Genomic DNA, 26994 nt, shown 5'->3' with positions numbered 1-26994 from the left:
GGAGGAAACTTCGGGAAGGGAAGTAGGAAAGCTGATGAAAATGTAGCAAAAGTTTGACAACACCCCCAGGCGTCCCATTCTCAAAGTTCTCAGCCCATAGAGTTGTGATATCAGTCGACGACGATGCTAATCTCCTACGCTCTAGGCACACATTCACTCTAAGAGCATAACAGTTTTCTGAAGAGGGCGGCCGTTTGCAATCAACCCCAATCAAAATCAAAGTGTCGTAAACAAGTCATAATACGACGCTAATGACTGTATGGAAAATCCACGAAAAATGGGCGGCAATCAGAGTGTGACACTTTTGTAGGGCGGCTGGAAAAACAAGTTTTTTTTCCTTTTTTGGGCCTACGGGAAAATGTGGAAGACTGTGCTCCTCTAATTGCGGTTGACCGCTCGTCGTAATCACCTCAATGGTTGTGATGTGCGTTATTTGGACTTTGGACGGCGACTTGATGTTCGTTGATGATAATGGCGATGATTATTTTAATGAGATTGTTTGTTCACCAGTTGTTGGGTGTTTAGCGAGCGATGTAGGTTTGTTTGGGTTCGGAAAAGTTAAAATGAATGCTTCATCTTTAGTCCCCTGCAAGGTTTAAAAAATTCTATAGATATACTTTGTTCAGATAATATTTGTTTGGAAAAGAGTTCAGGCATTCTGCTCACTGTCAATGATGGTGGCTCGAAGGAAGATATGTTTTCATAGCTTTCTTTACAAAACTAGTTATTCTGATTTGATCAAGCTATGCTAAATCGTTCCCAATTGGTAAAACTGAAAGTGTTGCAAAAATATTCGATTAAATCTGAACCAAAATTAACGAATATTAATCCGTTAGCCCCCTGCAGACAGGAAGAAAGTTTATTGTGAACTGATGGCAAATACAGACAATAAGCAAGTTTTTGTACCGACAACTTTTTAAAATGCTAAATGTAATATCATTTATGAATGGGAACAATTGTGTAAAATCGGCAAAGTGGACGTAATTCTTGTTGCATTATAATTTAAAACATGGTGCTGTTTTGTCTTAAGTATACAGTAGACTGTGTCGATATGGGGTCATTTTTGAATTTCTCTAAAAAGATTCGTGTTGGCCCAAACTCATCCATGATTTTATGCACAATTTTAAAGTGTCATTTACATGAATAAATTTAAACTTTAAGTTTTGTACGGGAAAATTGAATATTTTGTACTGAAAAATCAACACCATTTTGGATTCTTCTGTGGAACCGAGCTAGTTGATGGTTTTTATTCCAACTTATTTGTTTCTAAAGGAAATTTTCCGCTTAACAACTTTGTCGAAGATCATAACTTCGAATTTCAAAAGGCAAAAAAGTTATTAGGAGTTGGATGGGGGTATGTCTTTTGGCATTGAAAAATAATAATTTCAATTGACATCACTGCTGGGCGCCTAGTGCGATACTTCGCGAGAATCTAGCAGTAATGTCAATTGAATTTATTGCTTATCAATGCCAAAAGACATACCCTTGTTAAACAGCCAAGTTACGGTCTTAAACAAAGTTGTTCAGCGAAAAATTTCCTTTGGAAAATTTATAAACTGGCACAAAAACCATCAGTTCGCTCGGTTCCACAGAAGAAACAAAAATTATGTTGATTTCTCAGAAAAAAATATTCAATTTTCCTATACAAACATAAACGTTCCAATTTACTCATTTAAACGATACTTAAGAATTCGGCAGAAAATCCAGCGAGTGCAAGCGCATAAGATGAGTTCAGAATTGCCACCGAGTTATGAAGAAGAGACGTGGATTGGAGTGGGCCGAAAACTGTTGGCTTCAAGCAGAAAAGTTGCTGATTAGATCCCGCGTATATAAAATAGTAGGAATTAATGCCTAAATACAACTGAGTGAGATTGTTCTTTTTATATTTAATTCTTATGTATTTGTTTCAATTGATCAATGAGAACGTTCACTCAGATGCCAAGGTATGTACACGGATGAAGGAATGTAGTGAATGTATATTATCAAACATGATATACATTTTGAACTGGTTGTGTATCTGTTTTAATTGTTCTCCCCAATATATACTTACATGACACGTAAAGCTTACACTTCATAACAGTTCACATGAAGCCATGGTGCCGGGTTGGGAATTTAGGAGTCATATATGTATGTTAGAATTGTATCCATACTTTAGTCAACCTGCGGTGAATCCGTGCACTCATGGTGGATTATAGACATACATACATACATACATCTATTGCATACAGGATCTGTAGCCCGTAAAAGGCCGGAACATCAGCTGATAAAAATGAACGAATACAAATTAATAAGCACAGATCGGATCATCCATTCTTCCCCAACTCCCCAACAGTTGCGATATTATCCAGCCCCGACAGATTAAGGACCAAACCGAGTAAAGCTGGAGGTAGAACCAGCTTATCAATACCAACGGCCCCAAGTGTGTCCCAACTGAGAAAAAATAACACTGCTGAAATTTTTGAGAAACAGAGAGCAACAATGTTTGTTTCCTATAGAGCCGTTGTTTGGGAGCTTTATTCACTGTTGTGATTAGCTCTGTTGTGTAGCCAGCTCAGTCGTGTGGCCAAGCCTGAACAGATCCAGCAGGAAGCAGACATCGGAGGTGCAACAGACTAAAGAAACTATAGTAAACAAAGAGGCGCAATCTGATCCCTTTTGAAATAATGAGCTTGCAACCTTGCTGTAGGGCTGCCTTTAATACTGCTTGGTTTTGTTCGATTGGAATGACACTGACAGAAAATCAAAAATTCCAATCGTTCCAATGTTTACTATAGGCTCGTTACTACAGACCATTGCCATGCGCCCGTTGAGCAGTGCAGCCAGGCAGGGTTGCCAGAAACTGAGATATTTCTTGTTTGTGGATAATTGCACGAACCGGGCCCGTGAGTAGACATAATGTTATGCTCTAGCATAAGTATTGAGAAGGTCGTGTGATAGCAAACTATTGTTATTGCTACAAATCTTAGCTTTTGTTTTTTTTGTACTATGGGGAGTGTTAGCTGTGTAGCACACACTGAAAACTAGTGATGCTCAACCACTTTTGCTTAACCCTCATCCGCATTAGAGTATTATTTTGACACTATTGCAAGTTTGAAGGCTTGTAACTTTTTTCAGAAGCTTCAAAAAACAAAAATTTCTTCGGGGCAAATGATTTCAAAAATTCTTGAATATTGTATTTTAACTTTTTTTATGGACAAACCCTGAAAGCCTGAACAAAAAAACTCCCTTTTCCGACTTGGAGTGTCAATTTGACACTCCAAAAGTAAAATCTTTCTAAGTCGTTTTAATTATAATTAATTTCATATAAAATTTATATCAATAGAAACCTTGTAATGTCAGTAAAATATGTTTAGAACATTGTATATAGCTGAAGCTACTAGTTTTCTCGTTATTTAGCATGAAAGAAAAAAAAATCCGAAAGAACATGCCTCAGAAAAACTGCTGTAGTTCAAACATAAATATGAATTTGCATTATGTATATGAAAGCTCAAGTTAATGTCTACATCATGAAGCCAAGAAATATTTTTAAAATTTTTTTTTAATGAAATGGTCACAAAAAATTCAAAAAAGTGGACTGAAAAACCTACTTTTCACTCTATTGCTAGTAAAAACTGTTTGAGCGATGGTAGAGTTTTTAAAGAAATATGACTACAATTTTTTTAAAAATTCTAACATTTTGCTGTCTTTAGATTTTTGATGCAACAAAAATTGAATTTATTGGAATTTTTCAAAGTTCACTAATTTGCGCGATTTTTTAACAAATTGAAATTTCATCTGTTTTTGTGGTCCACCGTCAGGTTGTATCCGGATTTCCAGTGCTTTTACTTTGTTTGGACCAACCAAAAGTATATTCATTGGAAAGCAAATTTAATCAACATTCTAGTGAGGTGCAACAATTCAGGCTGTGAGATTTCACAAAAATATGAAAACTTTAAACGTAAAATCATTTCTGAAATTCTAGAACCACAAGCAGCGCTTTTTGTGACCCTTTCATTAAAAAAAAAAATTAAAAAAAATATTTCTTGGCTCCATGATGTAGACATTAACTTAAGCTTTCATATGCATCACGCAAATATTTTTGGACGTGTAATATATGAACTACAGCAGTTTTCCTGAGGCATGTTCTTTCGGATTTTTTCTTTCATGCTGAAATAAGGGAAAACTAGTAGCTTAAGGTATATATCATGTTCTAAACATATTTAACTAACACTACAAGGTTTCTATTGATATGAGTTTTGTTTAGATCGGTTGAACACGCCAAAAGTTATAATGATTTGAGCTTGTAGTGTCAAATTGACACTCCAAGTGCTGATTAGGGTAACAAAATCTAATGCGGATGAGGGTTAAGAAACACCTACCTTAAAGACAAATTCGGCAACTCTAATAATTTACCAAATTATAGAGGAGATTTTTCCTCAAAAATATAATCGATCGGAGGGTCAGGATTTTTTTTGTTTAATGATGTGAAGAACAATTATTCCTGAAAACTTCAAATTTCCCATTCTTCAGCTTAGATGTTTGAAGAAATCACAATATTTTGATGGAAAAAATTTATCAAAGAATTTCGAAGAAAATTTAAAATTAGCATTAAATTTTCTTCAATTGTTTTCAAATAACCGGCAATCGGAGAAAATTAACAAAACCTTTGTTATTAAAATATATTCTCATTGATCATTTCTATCGAAGACAGAATGCAGTTTTGAGTTGAGAGGAGAATGGAATGTTTCAATGTAATCATTCAGCATTATATTTTAATATTTACCAGGGCCGTAGGAAGAATCGGCTCAACGGCAGGGTTTTGGTGACATATTTTGTCTAGCTTTTTTTTTGCTCAAACATTGCAATGCATAATTTTTTTAATACCGCTTAGCTAAATTGACGCCCTTGGAATTGGAGGAATATATGTAAGTGCCAAAATCTCCAATTTTGAGTTAAGTTTACCAATCGATACTCCTTGTTTTCATCTAACTCAGGTGCAAAAGTAAGTTTGTTTTAAATTTAACTTAAATTGCTTGAAATCCATAAATGATTCTGAGCCTCTTGTTTGATTAGAATACAGAAACCATTTATTTTCTTTTGAAAACTCATATTTTATGTTCAAATCAAATACCATCTATGAAAATAAATTTAAAAAAAAATAAAGAGATAGCTAAAAACTTTATGGCATATATCTATTTCTCGCAAACTCGAGTTACATTTAAGATTTCAGTTTGAATTTTGACTCGTGGAAAAAGCTGCAATATTAATAAAGTTATTCAATATAAAAAGTGGAATTTCCTGCATTTTATTTTAAAGTAAGATTATATGTTTCTTTCTTTTCAAATACTTTTCATTAAAAAATCCTATGGAAATTTTTTTCAAAACTCAAGATATTTCATCAAACCAAACTTGCAAAACCAACTTAAATTTTTAGCTGAACTATAGCCAAAGACATAAAATTAAACTATCAAACAAAATTAAATAACTGAAATCTTTTGCAATTTGATCTCCTAAACGAAAGAATCATCTTAATTATTTCTTCTTAATTGTGATCTTCTTTACGAGCTGAATCATCACCTAAATTTTGAATTAGGCTGGAACAAATATCAATTTATTCTTTTGTCACCTGGAAAAACTGGATACCTAATCTTAAATATAAAAACAGAAATATAATTTTGATTTTAGAAATATGGAACCAGAACCCTAGAAATGAGCTTGATATTATTTAAAGTTTAAAATTTTGACTTTAATTTCTACCAACAAATGAGATAATCTAGAAAAAACTATAAAAGAAATCTAAACCCTTTAATGCATGACTTTTTCAAAATGAAAACAGCAATTATTTAGTAAGTGAAATAGTATCATTATGACTCGAATATCAATACTGAGCAGGTTTTAAGTCATTATTTTGAGTTTTATGAGAGTGATTGGCCAACAAAAATCAAAAAATAATTTATGAAATTGTTCATTTATTTCAATACGATTTTGCAGATTTCTTGCAAAAATTGTTCAATAACTGCAAAAAGATGCTTGTGATTGATTGCGGATAAAACATTTGTTAGGATTTCAAAATTTGAAGAAATACCTGACAGAAATTTTTCAAAAACTACTTAGAAAAAAAAAATTAAATTCAAGCCATTTTTGTGCATAATTTCTTCAAAATTTCACACATATTTACATTAAATTATCGTTAAAAAAATACCAGAGGCTAATTAACCTGGGATTAGTTTGAAAGGTTTTGACATCAGTTCTGACTCAAGATTCTTTCTCTTTCAAAATTCAAAATTTTGAGTATAACAGTAAAAAACCTTACCTCTTGGACTTCAAAGAGGGGGAGGGGGCTGAACTTCTAACCCCCCTTCCCCTTCCCACGGCCATAATATTGAATGTATTTAAAAATTGAGGCGTGAAACCACCACTCATGAAAAGGTGGTCAGAATGACATGCACATGAAATTTGATTTCCAAGGGTATTTTAGGCCAAGGATAATTTGTTAAACAGTTTGAAGTACCTGAAAGTCCATTGAAGTTGGGCTCTAATACAATTGGTAAACGATTTAAATAATTTTTAAAAAATTATCATAAAATTGGTTCACAAGCACATTATCACGCAACAAGATTATTTATGTGCTACATGACCCGTCCCACTTTTCAAAATGGAGGATCCTATACGAAACCAATAGAAAAACTACATAACTCATACAATTTTCATGTAAAACTGATGAATTTTGGTTGAATCATTGTACCTACCAAATTAACCAAAACATGTTATTCAATATACGCGAATTTAAACATCCGAGGTTTTAGAGGCCAGTTATGATTTGTGAAGTAGCTAATAGCCCCTCCCACTTGAGAGGAGAATGGGTAACATACAACATCATAATACAATGAGACAACTCGAACAATTTTGAAATGATTGTGGGAAAAATGAACACAAAGGAAGGTTTTCTTATTTAACTGAAAACCCACCATTTCAAAATTATGAGCCCTCACCGTTTTTGGAGGAGGAATTTTGGTGTAAAGTCCCAAACAAAATCAATACAATTTACTCTCAAACTCGATCTGCTGCACGGATTAAATTTCTATCAGCAGACTGGGTTCGCATATTAATTCAAGAATGATGCCCTTTTTGTGGAGTTGTCAAATTTCTAAAGGAGTCAACGTTGAAAAATGATGTTGAAAGCTACAGACGGAAATAATGGAATAGGAGAAGGAAGACCTTAAAAATTAGCCTTGAATTTTTGAAAAAAAAAAATTTCCGTTCCTTCAACTGATATTCTATATTATGATAAATCAATATAACAAAACATTTTAAAATTGATAAAGTGCTATTTTTTTCACAAAACCTTTGTCCCACAAACAATTTCTTTTTCCAAACAATTTAAATTCACTTCCAGAAAGGCACTTTTCAGCGCCATTAAATCGATAAATCGATGCACTCTTGCTCCAAAACGACAGCATCCCAAAACAGCTGCATGTGGCACCAATTTTACAAAAATTGTCCCATCCTGTTCGCGTTTCCTCTGCTTCACTGCACACTGCACTCTGGGATTAATTAAATGAACCAGATACTTTTAATTCCACAGTGCTGCTGCTGCTGTCGGTATTCTGGCACCTTTTACCGAGGCTTCCGAGTAAGTGGAAAAGCTCCAAATCGCATTTCGACATTGTCATCCCATTCAGCATTCAGGTGTTCCGCAAGGATTGCAACCACACAGTCCATTTGTGGCACCAAACCAACTTGGTATTGATCCGTCCATTCATGTTCGCCCTTGTCCAGACCAAAAGGCGAATGCGACATGTAGCAGTTTCCATTTTTTTTTTACATTCTCGAGGATATATCCTATGGGGCCGAAGTTTGTAGGTAAAAAGACCACCAAGAAACGTCCGTGAGTTGCATTTTGAGTTCGCCCAAAGTTTACCGTGCTGCTCGTTGCCTTGTTTTGTGTGGGTCGATGGGCGAACAGGAAGTAACGATCTCTGTAACGACCTTAGAGGTGGTAAAGATAGTGGTGCCATGCCACCGGTCCAAGAAGTTCAATCAGCACGTTGCACCATATCCTGTGTCTGGTATGGCAACTAAAGGTAGAGGAATGCTTGTTGAAGGTTTAAAAACATACGAACCTGACCTGACGAAGCAATTTCCGGGACGCTTTCGGTGGACAAATAAGTTTGCTGGAATACAACATTCGCTGGATTTTTTCTCTCAAAAATTTATGGTAAAGTTTTCTTTAACCTCGAAGATCAACACATGATTGGAGTTTGAAAACGGATTTTATCAATTTGTTAAACTTGACAAGCAAGTTATTCAATGATGTGGTTCAGAACATCTTATTACATGCTGGCTGCATAGAAGTTGAAATCTATCAATGGTTCCTGGATGGAAAAAAAATATTTTGACAACTTGGTAAACTTTGACAATTTTGAAAATTTTGAAAAACCTTGAACATTTTGAGAATTTTAACAATTTTGTTAATTTTGAGAATTTTTAACAATTTTTTACAATTTTTAACGATTTTTCACAATTTTTTACAATTTTTAAAAAAAATTTACAATTTTTAACAATTTTAACAATTTTGAGAGTTTTCAATTTTGACAATTTTGACAATTGTGACAATTTTGACAATTTTGACAATTTTGACAATTTTGACAATTTTGACAATTTAGACAATTTAGACAATTTTGACAATTTTGACAATTTTGACAATTTTGACAATTTTGACAATTTTGACAATTTTGACAATTTTGACAATTTTGACAATTTTGACAATTTTGACAATTTTGACAATTTTGACAATTTTGACAATTTTGACAATTTTGACAATTTTGACAATTTTGACAATTTTGACAATTTTGACAATTTTGACAATTTTGACAATATTGACAATTTTGACAATTTTGACAATTTTGACAATTTTGACAATTTTGACAATTTTGACAATTTTGACAATTTTGACAATTTTGACAATTTTGACAATTTTGACAATTTTGACAATTTTGACAATTTTGACAATTTTGACAATTTTGACAATTTTGACAATTTTGACAATTTTGACAATTTTGACAATTTTGACAATTTTGACAATTTTGACAATTTTGACAATTTTGACAATTTTGACAATTTTGACAATTTTGACAATTTTGACAATTTTGACAATTTTGACAATTTTGACAATTTTGACAATTTTGACAATTTTGACAATATTGACAATATTGACAATATTGACAATTTTGACAATTTTGACAATTTTGACAATTTTGACAATTTTGACAATTTTGACAATTTTGACAATTTTGACAATTTTGACAATTTTGACAATTTTGACAATTTTGACAATTTTGACAATTTTGACAATTTAGACAATTTTGACAATTTTGACAATTTTGACAATTTTGACAATTTTGACAATTTTGACAATTTTGACAATTTTGACAATTTTGACAATTTTGACAATTTTGACAATTTTGACAATTTTGACAATTTTGACAATTTTGACAATTTTGACAATTTTGACAATTTTGACAATTTTGACAATTTTGACAATTTTGACAATTTTGACAATTTTGACAATTTTGACAATTTTGACAATTTTGACAATTTTGACAATTTTGACAATTTTGACAATTTTGACAATTTTGACAATTTTGACAATTTTGACAATTTTGACAATTTTGACAATTTTGACAATTTTGACAATTTTGACAACTTTGACAATTTTGACAATTTTGACAATTTTGACAATTTTGACAATTTTGACAATTTTGACAATTTGACAATTTTGACAATTTTGACAATTTTGACAATTTTGACAATTTTGACAATTTTGACAATTTTGACAATTTTGACAATTTTGACAATTTTGACAATTTTGACAATTTTGACAATTTTGACAATTTTGACAATTTTGACAATTTTGACAATTTTGACAATTTTGACAATTTTGACAATTTTGACAATTTTGACAATTTTGACAATTTTGACAATTTTGACAATTTTGACAATTTTGACAATTTTGACAATTTTGACAATTTTGACAATTTTGACAATTTTGACAATTTTGACAATTTTGACAATTTTGACAATTTTGACAATTTTGACAATTTTGACAATTTTGACAATTTTGACAATTTTGACAATTTTGACAATTTTGACAATTTTGACAATTTTGACAATTTTGACAATTTTGACAATTTTGACAATTTTGACAATTTTGACAATTTGACAATTTGACAATTTTGACAATTTTGACAATTTTGACAATTTTGACAATTTTGACAATTTTGACAATTTTGACAATTTTGACTATTTTGACAATTTTGACAATTTTGACAATTTTGACAATTTTGACAATTTTGAAAATTTTGACAATTTTGACAATTTTGACAATTTTGACAATTTTGACAATTTTGACAATTTTGACAATTTTGACAATTTTGACAATTTTGACAATTTTGACAATTTTGACAATTTTGACAATTTTGACAATTTTGACAATTTTGACAATTTTGACAATTTTGACAATTTTGACAATTTTGACAATTTTGACAATTTTGACAATTTTGACAATTTTGACAATTTTGACAATTTTGACAATTTTGACAATTTTGACAATTTTGACAATTTTGACAATTTTGACAATTTTGACAATTTTGACAATTTTGACAATTTTGACAATTTTGACAATTTTGACAATTTTGACAATTTTGACAATTTTGACAATTTTGACAATTTTGACAATTTTGACAATTTTGACAATTTTGACAATTTTGACAATTTTGACAATTTTGACAATTTTGACAATTTTGAAAATTTTGAAAATTTTGACAATTTTGACAATTTTGACAATTTTGAAAATTTTGACAATTTTGACAATTTTGACAATTTTGACAATTTTGACAATTTTGACAATTTTGACAATTTTGACAATTTTGACAATATTGACAATTTTGACAATTTTGACAATTTTGAAAATTTTGAAAATTTTGAAAATTTTGACAATTTTGACAATTTTGACAATTTTGACAATTTTGACAATTTTGACAATTTTGACAATTTTGACAATTTTGACAATTTTGACAATTTTGACAATTTTGACAATTTTGACAATTTTGACAATTTTGACAATTTTGACAATTTTGACAATTTTGACAATTTTGACAATTTTGACAATTTTGACAATTTTGACAATTTTGACAATTTTGACAATTTTGACAATTTTGTCAATTTTGACAATTTTGACAATTTTGACAATTTTGACAATTTTGACAATTTTGACAATTTTGACAATTTTGACAATTTTGACAATTTTGACAATTTTGACAATTTTGACAATTTTGACAATTTTGACAATTTTGACAATTTTGACAATTTTGACAATTTTGACAATTTTGACAATTTTGACAATTTTGACAATTTTGACAATTTTGACAATTTTGACAATTTTGACAATTTTGACAATTTTGACAATTTTGACAATTTTGACAATTTTGACAATTTTGAAAATTTTGACAATTTTGATAATTTTGACAATTTTGACAATTTCGACAATTTTGACAATTTTGACAATTTCGACAATTTTGACAATTTTGACAATTTTGACAATTTTGACAATTTGACAATTTTGACAATTTTGACAATTTTGACAATTTTGACAATTTTGACAATTTTGACAATTTTGACAATTTTGACAATTTTGACAATTTTGACAATATTGATAATTTTGACAATTTTGACAATTTTGACAATTTTGACAATTTTGACAATTTTGACAATTTTGACAATTTTGACAATTTTGACAATTTTGACAATTTTGACAATTTTGACAATTTTGACAATTTTGACAATTTTGACAATTTTGACAATTTTGACAATTTTGACAATTTTGACAATTTTGACAATTTTGACAATTTTGACAATTTTGACAATTTTGACAATTTTGACAATTTTGACAATTTTGACAATTTTGACAATTTTGACAATTTTGACAATATTGACAATTTTGACAATTTTGACAATTTTGACAATTTTGACAATTTTGACAATTTTGACAATTTTGACAATTTTGACAATTTTGACAATTTTGACAATTTTGACAATTTTGACAATTTTGACAATTTTGACAATTTTGACAATTTTGACAATTTTGACAATTTTGACAATTTTGACAATATTGACAATTTTGACAATTTTGACAATTTTGACAATTTTGACAATTTTGACAATTTTGACAATTTTGACAATTTTGACAATTTTGACAATTTTGACAATTTTGACAATTTTGACAATTTTGACAATTTTGACAATTTTGACAATTTTGACAATTTTGACAATTTTGACAATTTTGACAATTTTGACAATTTTGACAATTTTGACAATTTTGACAATTTTGACAATTTTGACAATTTTGACAATTTGACAATTTTGACAATTTTGACAATTTTGACAATTTTGACAATTTTGACAATTTTGACAATTTTGACAATTTTGACAATTTTGACAATTTTGACAATTTTGACAATTTTGACAATTTTGACAATTTTGACAATTTTGACAATTTTGACAATTTTGACAATTTTGTTTGACAATTTTGACAATTTTGACAATTTTGACAATTTTGACAATTTTGACAATTTTGACAATTTTGACAATTTTGACAATTTTGACAATTTTGACAATTTTGACAATTTTGACAATTTTGACAATTTTGACAATTTTGACAATTTTGACAATTTTGACAATTTTGACAATTTTGACAATTTTGACAATTTTGACAATTTTGACAATTTTGACAATTTTGACAATTTTGACAATTTTGACAATTTTGACAATTTTGACAATTTTGACAATTTTGACAATTTTGACAATTTTGACAATTTTGACAATTTTGACAATTTTGACAATTTTGACAATTTTGACAATTTTGACAATTTTGACAATTTTGACAATTTTGACAATTTTGACAATTTTGACAATTTTGACAATTTTGACAATTTTGACAATTTTGACAATTTTGACAATTTTGACAATTTTGACAATTTTGACAATTTTGACAATTTTGACAATTTTGACAATTTTGACAATTTTGACAATTTTGACAATTTTGACAATTTTGACAATTTTGACAATTTTGACAATTTTGACAATTTTGACAATTTTGACAATTTTGACAATTTTGACAATTTTGACAATTTTGACAATTTTGACAATTTTGACAATTTTGACAATTTTGACAATTTTGACAATTTTGACAATTTTGACAATTTTGACAATTTTGACAATTTTGACAATTTTGACAATTTTGACAATTTTGACAATTTTGACAATTTTGACAATTTTGACAATTTTGACAATTTTGACAATTTTGACAATTTTGACAATTTTGACAATTTTGACAATTTTGACAATTTTGACAATTTTGACAATTTTGACAATTTTGACAATTTTGACAATTTTGACAATTTTGACAATTTTGACAATTTTGACAATTTTGACAATTTTGACAATTTTGACAATTTTGACAATTTTGACAATTTTGACAATTTTGACAATTTTGACAATTTTGACAATTTTGACAATTTTGACAATTTTGACAATTTTGACAATTTTGACAATTTTGACAATTTTGACAATTTTGACAATTTTGACAATTTTGACAATTTTGACAATTTTGACAATTTTGACAATTTTGAAAATTTTGAAAATTTTGACAATTTTGACAATTTTGACAATTTTGAAAATTTTGACAATTTTGACAATTTTGACAATTTTGACAATTTTGACAATTTTGACAATTTTGACAATTTTGACAATTTTGACAATTTTGACAATTTTGACAATTTTGACAATTTTGAAAATTTTGAAAATTTTGAAAATTTTGACAATTTTGACAATTTTGACAATTTTGACAATTTTGACAATTTTGACAATTTTGACAATTTTGACAATTTTGACAATTTTGACAATTTTGACAATTTTGACAATTTTGACAATTTTGACAATTTTGACAATTTTGACAATTTTGACAATTTTGACAATTTTGACAATTTTGACAATTTTGACAATTTTGACAATTTTGACAATTTTGTCAATTTTGACAATTTTGACAATTTTGACAATTTTGACAATTTTGACAATTTTGACAATTTTGACAATTTTGACAATTTTGACAATTTTGACAATTTTGACAATTTTGACAATTTTGACAATTTTGACAATTTTGACAATTTTGACAATTTTGACAATTTTGACAATTTTGACAATTTTGACAATTTTGACAATTTTGACAATTTTGACAATTTTGACAATTTTGACAATTTTGACAATTTTGACAATTTTGACAATTTTGACAATTTTGACAATTTTGACAATTTTGAAAATTTTGACAATTTTGATAATTTTGACAATTTTGACAATTTTGACAATTTTGACAATTTTGACAATTTCGACAATTTTGACAATTTTGACAATTTTGACAATTTTGACAATTTGACAATTTTGACAATTTTGACAATTTTGACAATTTTGACAATTTTGACAATTTTGACAATTTTGACAATTTTGACAATTTTGACAATTTTGACAATTTTGACAATATTGATAATTTTGACAATTTTGACAATTTTGACAATTTTGACAATTTTGACAATTTTGACAATTTCGACAATTTTGACAATTTTGACAATTTTGACAATTTTGACAATTTTGACAATTTTGACAATTTTGACAATTTTGACAATTTTGACAATTTTGACAATTTTGACAATTTTGACAATTTTGACAATTTTGACAATTTTGACAATTTTGACAATTTTGACAATTTTGACAATTTTGACAATTTTGACAATTTTGACAATTTTGACAATTTTGACAATTTTGACAATATTGACAATTTTGACAATTTTGACAATTTTGACAATTTTGACAATTTTGACAATTTTGACAATTTTGACAATTTTGACAATTTTGACAATTTTGACAATTTTGACAATTTTGACAATTTTGACAATTTTGACAATTTTGACAATTTTGACAATTTTGACAATTTTGACAATTTTGACAATTTTGACAATATTGACAATTTTGACAATTTTGACAATTTTGACAATTTTGACAATTTTGACAATTTTGACAATTTTGACAATTTTGACAATTTTGACAATTTTGACAATTTTGACAATTTTGACAATTTTGACAATTTTGACAATTTTGACAATTTTGACAATTTTGACAATTTTGACAATTTTGACAATTTTGACAATTTTGACAATTTTGACAATTTTGACAATTTTGACAATTTGACAATTTTGACAATTTTGACAATTTTGACAATTTTGACAATTTTGACAATTTTGACAATTTTGACAATTTTGACAATTTTGACAATTTTGACAATTTTGACAATTTTGACAATTTTGACAATTTTGACAATTTTGACAATTTTGACAATTTTGACAATTTTGACAATTTTGACAATTTTGTTTGACAATTTTGACAATTTTGACAATTTTGACAATTTTGACAATTTTGACAATTTTGACAATTTTGACAATTTTGACAATTTTGACAATTTTGACAATTTTGACAATTTTGACAATTTTGACAATTTTGACAATTTTGACAATTTTGACAATTTTGACAATTTTGACAATTTTGACAATTTTGACAATTTTGACAATTTTGACAATTTTGACAATTTTGACAATTTTGACAATTTTGACAATTTTGACAATTTTGACAATTTTGACAATTTTGACAATTTTGACAATTTTGACAATTTTGACAATTTTGACAATTTTGACAATTTTGACAATTTTGACAATTTTGACAATTTTGACAATTTTGACAATTTTGACAATTTTGACAATTTTGACAATTTTGACAATTTTGACAATTTTGACAATTTTGACAATTTTGACAATTTTGACAATTTTGACAATTTTGACAATTTTGACAATTTTGACAATTTTGACAATTTTGACAATTTTGACAATTTTGACAATTTTGACAATTTTGACAATTTTGACAATTTTGACAATTTTGACAATTTTGACAATTTTGACAATTTTGACAATTTTGACAATTTTGACAATTTTGACAATTTTGACAATTTTGACAATTTTGACAATTTTGACAATTTTGACAATTTTGACAATTTTGACAATTTTGACAATTTTGACAATTTTGACAATTTTGACAATTTTGACAATTTTGACAATTTTGACAATTTTGACAATTTTGACAATTTTGACAATTTTGACAATTTTGACAATTTTGACAATTTTGACAATTTTGACAATTTTGACAATTTTGACAATTTTGACAATTTTGACAATTTTGACAATTTTGACAATTTTGACAATTTTGACAATTTTGACAATTTTGACAATTTTGACAATTTTGACAATTTTGACAATTTTGACAATTTTGACAATTTTGACAATTTTGACAATTTTGACAATTTTGACAATTTTGACAATTTTGACAATTTTGACAATTTTGACAATTTTGACAATTTTGACAATTTTGACAATTTTGACAATTTTGACAATTTTGACAATTTTGACAATTTTGACAATTTTGACAATTTTGACAATTTTGACAATTTTGACAATTTTGACAATTTTGACAATTTTGACAATTTTGACAATTTTGACAATTTTGACAATTTTGACAATTTTGACAATTTTGACAATTTTGACAATTTTGACAATTTTGACAATTTTGACAATTTTGACAATTTTGACAATTTTGACAATTTTGACAATTTTGACAATTTTGACAATTTTGACAATTTTGACAATTTTGACAATTTTGACAATTTTGACAATTTTGACAATTTTGACAATTTTGACAATTTTGACAATTTTGACAATTTTGACAATTTTGACAATTTTGACAATTTTGACAATTTTGACAATTTTGACAATTTTGACAATTTTGACAATTTTGACAATTTTGACAATTTTGACAATTTTGACAATTTTGACAATTTTGACAATTTTGACAATTTTGACAATTCTGACAATTTTGACAATTTTGACAATTTTGACAATTTTGACAATTTTGACAATTTTGACAATTTTGACAATTTTGACAATTTTGACAATTTTGACAATTTTGACAATTTTGACAATTTTGACAATTTTGACAATTTTGACAATTTTGACAATTTTGACAATTTTGACAATTTTGACAATTTTGACAATTTTGACAATTTTGACAATTTTGACAATTTTGACTGTTTTGACTATTTTGACTATTTTGACTATTTTAACAATTTTGATAATTTGACAATAAGTTCACACGGTTTACATTTTGTTGTTGTTCAATTTCAACAAGTTTTCAAAGAGAAATTTTAAATTCAAGCTACATCCAAGACTGTCGACTTTTCCTTTGGAAGAGTAGTACTCATACAACACAATGACATACATTTTAAATAACGATCTTGAATTTGTTTAAGATTTGTTTTATCTTTTCTTTCAAGGATTTCTTAGAAGAAAAAAAATCTAAACGAACGGCAATGATTGAGCTCTCTAACTCTTATTATTTATTGCTTTATTGAAGCACTCTCCAGAAACGGGAGGATGAGAAGAAGCAAAATTTCAATCATCAATCGAGTTGTATTCTGTTCGGAATTTTTGTTCGTTTTTCATTTCTTTTCCTCATCCGCTCACTCAGAACAAACCTCTCGAAATAAAGCAAGATTAAGACGAGTACCCTCGGGTATACAACACGATTATATTTCCTTGGATTTTTCGATTGTTCTCGAGCGCGCACCGGAAAAGTGATTGGCGAACAAGTGGGGCGAAGTAATTTTCCTTGAATCCCAATCGGAATAGGGTGCTGGCACCAATTGATAAATTTTGATAAAGAATTTTAGAAATTTATATTTTAAATCTAGGGAAATTTTGGTATACTACGAGTATTGAAACTTGATGAGCAATTTTGAAATATTGAGCTACAATTGATGATTTTATCCTATCGCTCTCAAGAGTAGATGTAAATAAATAAAAACAAAATCGACGTTACCCAATTTGCTTTTATCGATTTCCTCAAGCACTGAAACGTTGTTTTCGATCAACGAAAGTACGAATCGTTCATCTTTGAGGGCATCCGGCTGGATTGGGTGGGAAAATTTGCCTGAACGTAGCTCAGGTAGGTACTAGCTACATCGCGAAAGGACCTATTCCTCTATTTTCAGCAACGGTTCGAGATTCGTCGTTCTGGTCCAAGTCTGGCAAGAGGACACAACCACCCTCCGGGGCTTTGAGGTGGGTTCTGCTGAGGAAATGCAAATGCGGGCAACCACTACTGGGTGATTGTTGTTTGACCAGTCAACTTGGGCCGAAAGTCCCACGTTCTGGTTTCGAGACGTGCTTTTCCGACTGCGGAAGAGATTTGTCTCACGGAGGTCAAAATATGGGTAAGATAGGGCTTGTCGAACCAAACTACCCGAATTAACTACAAATTGTTGGGATAAACTAAAATCAAGTCTATCAATCCATTTTATTCTGGTTTTTTTTATATGAATATTTATGAAAATCATTTAATTTTTTTACACACTAAACCCTATTCCATCATCAAAGTGTGGGGCACCAAATTTTAGTAGAAGTAGAGATTTGTCCGCTTTTCCGAACGCCATCATTATGGAGGCGATGAAATGAAACATTGTACCGATTTCGCCATCCAGCAAACGGAAGAACTCCGAGCTACGCGCTTTGATTCGATTTTGAAGAGCTTGTTTCGTTTATTTTCCCACAGATGAAGAATGTTGTTTCAACGAGCCCGTCAGCCAGCAATCGAACATTGGAAAATGATTTTCCGGCTGATTGGTGCAGCATCCACAGTCCAAAGCCCAAAGCAAGCAAGCAAGCACCCAAGAGAGAATCAGAATCTCCGAAGAGGCTGGGGAAGTATGGGGAAGGGAATTTATGGGAGGGTAAACAACATACACAGAAAGTAAAGAGAGAAGAGGCCGAAGCCGGGCAATCGTTATTTCTGTTTCTCCTCTGAAGGTATTGGAGAGTATTCGAGAGCCACCAGCCAGCCGAGCGGAATAACAGATTGGAAAAGCTTCAGTTAATTGGAAAATGCTTTCCGGTTGGGTTTCAATTTATTTGGACAAACACAAGTTTCGCATTCCTTCCTGTTAATCATGTTTTCCTCTAGTTGTTGTCAGAGGGGAAAAATTGCAAGCAATTGCATTGTTAGTCGGTGATCATCGATAATGTTTTGCTGCAGTTCGAAATTAAAGATTCATACACTGAATCCTACAGTTTTTCATAATATATAACCTAGATACGTTCCAAGAAACATGATTTTCACTGATTTCCTTACCAATCCATATAAACTCAATAAGATGGGTGCTAAATTTGTTTTATTGAATATAAACTTAAAATATTGATAAACATAACACGAACACTTGTACATCATACATATAACAACGAACATAAAAAGAACTAAAAACTTCGAAACTTAATCAAAATCAATAGAAACAGTAAAAATGTCGTCACGCATATAACTGTCGTTATACTTTTCGCTTATAAAGAAGGGCTAGATAAAAAAGACGAACGTTATTGCTTTCTGTCCATTAGTTTCTTTTTTAAGCAACTGATTGCATAATAGATTTCGGAAGAAACATAAGCGCTAATACTATTGTTTAAGATTCGAAGAATGATTTCAAAATCCAGTAACAAAAGTGACTAATTTTTTGATTATGTTTGACATCTTTTACATTTTGAATTTTAAATTTAAATTTTTTTTAAACATATTAGAAATGTATGAAATTTTTGACACTTTTGATATTTTTGACATTTTTTAAATTTTTTAAATTTTTGACATTTTTGACAGTTTTGATATTTTTGACATTTTTGACATTTTTGACATTTTTGACATTTTTCACACTATTGACATTTTTGACATTTTTAACATTTTTGACATTTTTAACATTTTTGACATTTTTGATTTTTTTGACATTTTTAACATTTTTTAATTTTTTTGACATTTTTGAAGTTTTTGACATTGTTGACATTGTTGACATTTTTGACATTGTTGACATTTTTGACATTTTTGACATTTTTGACATTTTTGACATTTTTGACATTTTTGACATTTTTGACATTTTTGACATTTTTGACATTTTTGACATTTTTGTCATTTTTTACATTTTTGACATTCTTTTTAAATTTTTCTAACATTTTTGACATTTTGTCATTTTCGACTATTTGACATTTTTAACATTTTTAACATTTCCGAAATTTTTACATTTTGTACATTTTCGACATTTATGATATATTCAACATTTTTGACATTTTTGTCATTTTTGACACTTTTGACATTTATGACATTTTTGACATTTTTGACAATTTTGTCATTTTTGCTATTTTTGACATTTTTGTCATTTTTGACATTTTTGTAATTTTTGTAATTTTTGTAATTTTTGACATTTTTGACATTTCTGACATTTTTGACATTTTTGACATTTTTGACATTTTTGACATTTTGACATTTTTGACATTTTTGACATTTTTGACATTTTTGACATTTTTGACATTTTTGACATTTTTGACATTTTTGACATTTTTGTCATTTTTGTCATTTTTGACATTTTTGACATTTCTGACATATTTGACATTTTTGACATTTTTGAAATTTTCGACATTTTTGACATTTTTGACATTTTTGTCATTTTTGACATTTTTGACATTTTGAACTTTTTTGAAATTTTTGACATTTTTGACATTTTTGAAATTTTTTACCATCATTTTTGTCATTTTTGTCATTTTTGTCATTTTTGTCATTTTTGTCATTTTTGTCATTTTTGTCATTTTTGTCATTTTTGTCATTTTTGTCATTTTTGTCATTTTTGTCATTTTTGTCATTTTTGTCATTTTTGTCATTTTTGTCATTTTTGTCATTTTTGTCATTTTTGTCATTTTTGTCATTTTTGTCATTTTTGTCATTTTTGTCATTTTTGTCATTTTTGTCATTTTTGTCATTTTTGTCATTTTTGTCATTTTTGTCATTTTTGTCATTTTTGTCATTTTTGTCATTTTTGTCATTTTTGTCATTTTTGTCATTTTTGTCATTTTTGTCATTTTTGTCATTTTTGTCATTTTTGTCATTTTTGTCATTTTTGTCATTTTTGTCATTTTTGTCATTTTTGTCATTTTTGTCATTTTTGTCATTTTTGTCATTTTTGTCATTTTTGTCATTTTTGTCATTTTTGTCATTTTTGTCATTTTTGTCATTTTTGTCATTTTTGTCATTTTTGTCATTTTTGTCATTTTTGTCATTTTTGTCATTTTTGTCATTTTTGTCATTTTTGTCATTTTTGTCATTTTTGTCATTTTTGTCATTTTTGTCATTTTTGTCATTTTTGTCATTTTTGTCATTTTTGTCACTTTTGTCACTTTTGTCATTTTTGTCATTTTTGTCATTTTTGTCATTTTTGTCATTTTTGTCATTTTTGTCATTTTTGTCATTTTTGTCATTTTTGTCATTTTTGTCATTTTTATCATTTTTGTCATTTTTGTCATTTTTGTCATTTTTGTCATTTTTGTCATTTTTGTCATTTTTGTCATTTTTGTCATTTTTGTCATTTTTGTCATTTTTGTCATTTTTGTCATTTTTATCATTTTTGTCATTTTTGGCATTTTTGTCATTTTTGTCATTTTTGTCATTTTTGTCATTTTTGTCATTTTTGTCATTTTTGTCATTTTTGTCATTTTTGTCATTTTTGTCATTTTTGTCATTTTTGTCATTTTTGTCATTTTTGTCATTTTTGTCATTTTTGTCACTTTTGTCACTTTTGTCATTTTTGTCATTTTTGTCATTTTTGTCATTTTTGTCATTTTTGTCATTTTTGTCATTTTTGTCATTTTTGTCATTTTTGTCATTTTTGTCATTTTTGTCATTTTTGTCATTTTTGTCATTTTTGTCATTTTTGTCATTTTTGTCATTTTTGTCATTTTTGTCATTTTTATCATTTTTATCATTTTTGTCATTTTTGTCATTTTTGTGATTTTTGTCATTTTTGTCATTTTTGTCATTTTTGTCATTTTTGTCATTTTTGTCATTTTTGTCATTTTTGTCATTTTTGTCATTTTTGTCATTTTTGTCATTTTTGTCATTTTTGTCATTTTTGTCATTTTTGTCATTTTTGTCATTTTTGTCATTTTTGTCATTTTTGTCATTTTTGTCATTTTTGTCATTTTTGTCATTTTTGTCATTTTTGTCATTTTTGTCATTTTTGTCATTTTTGTCATTTTTGTCATTTTTGTCATTTTTGTCATTTTTGTCATTTTTGTCATTTTTGTCATTTTTGTCATTTTTGTCATTTTTGTCATTTTTGTCATTTTTGTCATTTTTGTCATTTTTGTCATTTTTGTCATTTTTGTCATTTTTGTCATTTTTGTCATTTTTGTCATTTTTGTCATTTTTGTCATTTTTGTCATTTTTGTCATTTTTGTCATTTTTGTCATTTTTGTCATTTTTGTCATTTTGTCATTTTTGTCATTTTTGTCATTTTTGTCATTTTTGTCATTTTTGTCATTTTTGTCATTTTTGTCATTTTTGTCATTTTTGTCATTTTTGTCATTTTTGTCATTTTTGTCATTTTTGTCATTTTTGTCATTTTTGTCATTTTTGTCATTTTTGTCATTTTTGTCATTTTTGTCATTTTTGTCATTTTTGTCATTTTTGTCATTTTTGTCATTTTATTTTGTCATTTTTGTCATTTTTGTCATTTTTGTCATTTTTGTCATTTTTGTCATTTTTGTCATTTTTGTCATTTTTGTCATTTTTGTCATTTTTGTCATTTTTGTCATTTTTGTCATTTTTGTCATTTTTGTCATTTTTGTCATTTTTGTCATTTTTGTCATTTTTGTCATTTTTGTCATTTTTGTCATTTTTGTCATTTTTGTCATTTTTGTCATTTTTGTCATTTTTGTCATTTTTGTCATTTTTGTCATTTTTGTCATTTTTTGTCATTTTTGTCATTTTTGTCATTTTTGTCATTTTTGTCATTTTTGTCATTTTTGTCATTTTTGTCATTTTTGTCATTTTTGTCATTTTTGTCATTTTTGTCATTTTTGTCATTTTTGTCATTTTTGTCATTTTTGTCATTTTTGTCATTTTTGTCATTTTTGTCATTTTTGTCATTTTTGTCATTTTTGTCATTTTTGTCATTTTTGTCATTTTTGTCATTTTTGTCATTTTTGTCATTTTTGTCATTTTTGTCATTTTTGTCATTTTTGTCATTTTTGTCATTTTTGTCATTTTTGTCATTTTTGTCATTTTTGTCATTTTTGTCATTTTTGTCATTTTTGTCATTTTTGTCATTTTTGTCATTTTTGTCATTTTTGTCATTTTTGTCATTTTTGTCATTTTTGTCATTTTTGTCATTTTTGTCATTTTTGTCATTTTTGTCATTTTTGTCATTTTTGTCATTTTTGTCATTTTTGTCATTTTTGTCATTTTTGTCATTTTTGTCATTTTTGTCATTTTTGTCATTTTTGTCATTTTTGTCATTTTTGTCATTTTTGTCATTTTTGTCATTTTTGTCATTTTTGTCATTTTTGTCATTTTTGTCATTTTTGTCATTTTTGTCATTTTTGTCATTTTTGTCATTTTTGTCATTTTTGTCATTTTTGTCATTTTTGTCATTTTTGTCATTTTTGTCATTTTTGTCATTTTTGTCATTTTTGTCATTTTTGTCATTTTTGTCATTTTTGTCATTTTTGTCATTTTTGTCATTTTTGTCATTTTTGTCATTTTTGTCATTTTTGTCATTTTTGTCATTTTTGTCATTTTTGTCATTTTTGTCATTTTTGTCATTTTTGTCATTTTGTCATTTTTGTCATTTTTGTCATTTTTGTCATTTTTGTCATTTTTGTCATTTTTGTCATTTTTGTCATTTTTGTCATTTTTGTCATTTTTGTCATTTTTGTCATTTTTGTCATTTTTGTCATTTTTGTCATTTTTGTCATTTTTGTCATTTTTGTCACTTTTGTCACTTTTGTCATTTTTGTCATTTTTGTCATTTTTGTCATTTTTGTCATTTTTGTCATTTTTGTCATTTTTGTCATTTTTGTCATTTTTGTCATTTTTGTCATTTTTGTCATTTTTGTCATTTTTGTCATTTTTGTCATTTTTGTCATTTTTGTCATTTTTTTGTCATTTTTGTCATTTTTGTCATTTTTGTCATTTTTGTCATTTTTGTCATTTTTGTCATTTTTGTCATTTTTGTCATTTTTATCATTTTTGTCATTTTTGGCATTTTTGTCATTTTCGTCATTTTTGTCATTTTTGTCATTTTTGTCATTTTTGTCATTTTTGTCATTTTTGTCATTTTTGTCATTTTTGTCATTTTTGTCATTTTTGTCATTTTTGTCACTTTTGTCACTTTTGTCATTTTTGTCATTTTTGTCATTTTTGTCATTTTTGTCATTTTTGTCATTTTTGTCATTTTTGTCATTTTTGTCATTTTTGTCATTTTTGTCATTTTTGTCATTTTTGTCATTTTTGTCATTTTTGTCATTTTTGTCATTTTATCATTTTTATCATTTTTGTCATTTTTGTCATTTTTGTGATTTTTGTCATTTTTGTCATTTTTGTCATTTTTGTCATTTTTGTCATTTTTGTCATTTTTGTCATTTTTGTCATTTTTGTCATTTTTGTCATTTTTGTCATTTTTGTCATTTTTGTCATTTTTGTCATTTTTGTCATTTTTGTCATTTTTGTCATTTTTGTCATTTTTGTCATTTTTGTCATTTTTGTCATTTTTGTCATTTTTGTCATTTTTGTCATTTTTGTCATTTTTGTCATTTTTGTCATTTTTGTCATTTTTGTCATTTTTGTCATTTTTGTCATTTTTGTCATTTTTGTCATTTTTGTCATTTTTGTCATTTTTGTCATTTTTGTCATTTTTGTCATTTTTGTCATTTTTGTCATTTTTGTCATTTTTGTCATTTTTGTCATTTTTGTCATTTTTGTCATTTTTGTCATTTTTGTCATTTTTGTCATTTTTGTCATTTTTGTCATTTTTGTCATTTTTGTCATTTTTGTCATTTTTGTCATTTTTGTCATTTTTGTCATTTTTGTCATTTTTGTCATTTTTGTCATTTTTGTCATTTTTGTCATTTTTGTCATTTTTGTCATTTTTGTCATTTTTGTCATTTTTGTCATTTTTGTCATTTTTGTCATTTTTTGTCATTTTTGTCATTTTTGTCATTTTTGTCATTTTTGTCATTTTTGTCATTTTTGTCATTTTTGTCATTTTTGTCATTTTTGTCATTTTTGTCATTTTTGTCATTTTTGTCATTTTTGTCATTTTTGTCATTTTTGTCATTTTTGTCATTTTTGTCATTTTTGTCATTTTTGTCATTTTTGTCATTTTTGTCATTTTTGTCATTTTTGTCATTTTTGTCATTTTTGTCATTTTTGTCATTTTTGTCATTTTTGTCATTTTGTCATTTTTGTCATTTTTGTCATTTTTGTCATTTTTGTCATTTTTGTCATTTTTGTCATTTTTGTCATTTTTGTCATTTTTGTCATTTTTGTCATTTTTGTCATTTTTGTCATTTTTGTCATTTTTGTCATTTTTGTCATTTTTGTCATTTTTGTCATTTTTGTCATTTTTGTCATTTTTGTCATTTTTGTCATTTTTGTCATTTTTGTCATTTTTGTCATTTTTGTCATTTTTGTCATTTTTGTCATTTTTGTCATTTTTGTCATTTTTGTCATTTTTGTCATTTTTGTCATTTTTGTCATTTTTGTCATTTTTGTCATTTTTGTCATTTTTGTCATTTTTGTCATTTTTGTCATTTTTGTCATTTTTGTCATTTTTGTCATTTTTGTCATTTTTTGTCATTTTTGTCATTTTTGTCATTTTTGTCATTTTTGTCATTTTTGTCATTTTTGTCATTTTTGTCATTTTTGTCATTTTTGTCATTTTTGTCATTTTTGTCATTTTTGTCATTTTTGTCATTTTTGTCATTTTTGTCATTTTTGTCATTTTTGTCATTTTTGTCATTTTTGTCATTTTTGTCATTTTTGTCATTTTTGTCATTTTTGTCATTTTTGTCATTTTTGTCATTTTTGTCATTTTTGTCATTTTTGTCATTTTTGTCATTTTTGTCATTTTTGTCATTTTTGTCATTTTTGTCATTTTTGTCATTTTGTCATTTTTGTCATTTTTGTCATTTTTGTCATTTTTGTCATTTTTGTCATTTTTGTCATTTTTGTCATTTTTGTCATTTTTGTCATTTTTGTCATTTTTGTCATTTTTGTCATTTTTGTCATTTTTATCATTTTTATCATTTTTGTCATTTTTTGTCATTTTTGTCATTTTTGTCATTTTTGTCATTTTTGTCATTTTTGTCATTTTTGTCATTTTTGTCATTTTTGTCATTTTTGTCATTTTTGTCATTTTTGTCATTTTTGTCATTTTTGTCATTTTTGTCATTTTTGTCATTTTTGTCATTTTTGTCATTTTTGTCATTTTTGTCTTTTTTTTATAGTTTTTTCGTTTTTAACGTCATTTTTTTTTTTTTTTTGTTTAAAATATTTTAATTTTTATAAAAATTTCATATTTTTTTCATTTTTGAGTTTTTTGTTGGTATTTTAAAATTCTGTTTTAGTTGTTGTATTTTATCATCATTCAAAATAGTGTAAAAATATTTTCAATATTTGTTTGAATATTATTCATTATTGTCCTGTTATAGAGAAAAATATTCGGTGATGTCGTTCATGAAAACCGTTCGATTTTGATTCATGTGCCAAAATTTGATGTTTCCACAAGCGAACGAGGTATGTACCACCATTTTCTGATGTTTCGTCTAAGACAGTTAAATTGAATAATTTTTTAACCAAATCTTTGAGTTCCACGAAATTTTTCAAAGTTTCAGTTCTTGAAAATATCCAAGAAAGGGTATGATATCGTTCAACCTTGAGCTATAAATTCCCGGAATATGTTTGTTTAACAATAGCAATCTACAAACATATAAACAACCCCCT

The 26994-nt window shown here is 27.3% G+C and overlaps 1 protein-coding gene across 1 annotated transcript in view; it reads right to left on the bottom strand.

Annotated features, from left to right (window-relative positions):
- LOC129750638 (uncharacterized) overlaps positions 1–26994 on the bottom strand; it is a 29821-nt gene that overhangs the window by 819 nt on the left and 2008 nt on the right. The window lies entirely within an intron of this gene.

The sequence above is a fragment of the Uranotaenia lowii genome, chromosome 3, assembly GCF_029784155.1.
Source record: "Uranotaenia lowii strain MFRU-FL chromosome 3, ASM2978415v1, whole genome shotgun sequence".
NCBI classification, from domain to species: Eukaryota; Metazoa; Arthropoda; class Insecta; order Diptera; family Culicidae; genus Uranotaenia; species Uranotaenia lowii.
Note: the sequence above shows the minus strand (reverse complement) of the source record. Positions and strands in the feature narration are given on the sequence as shown.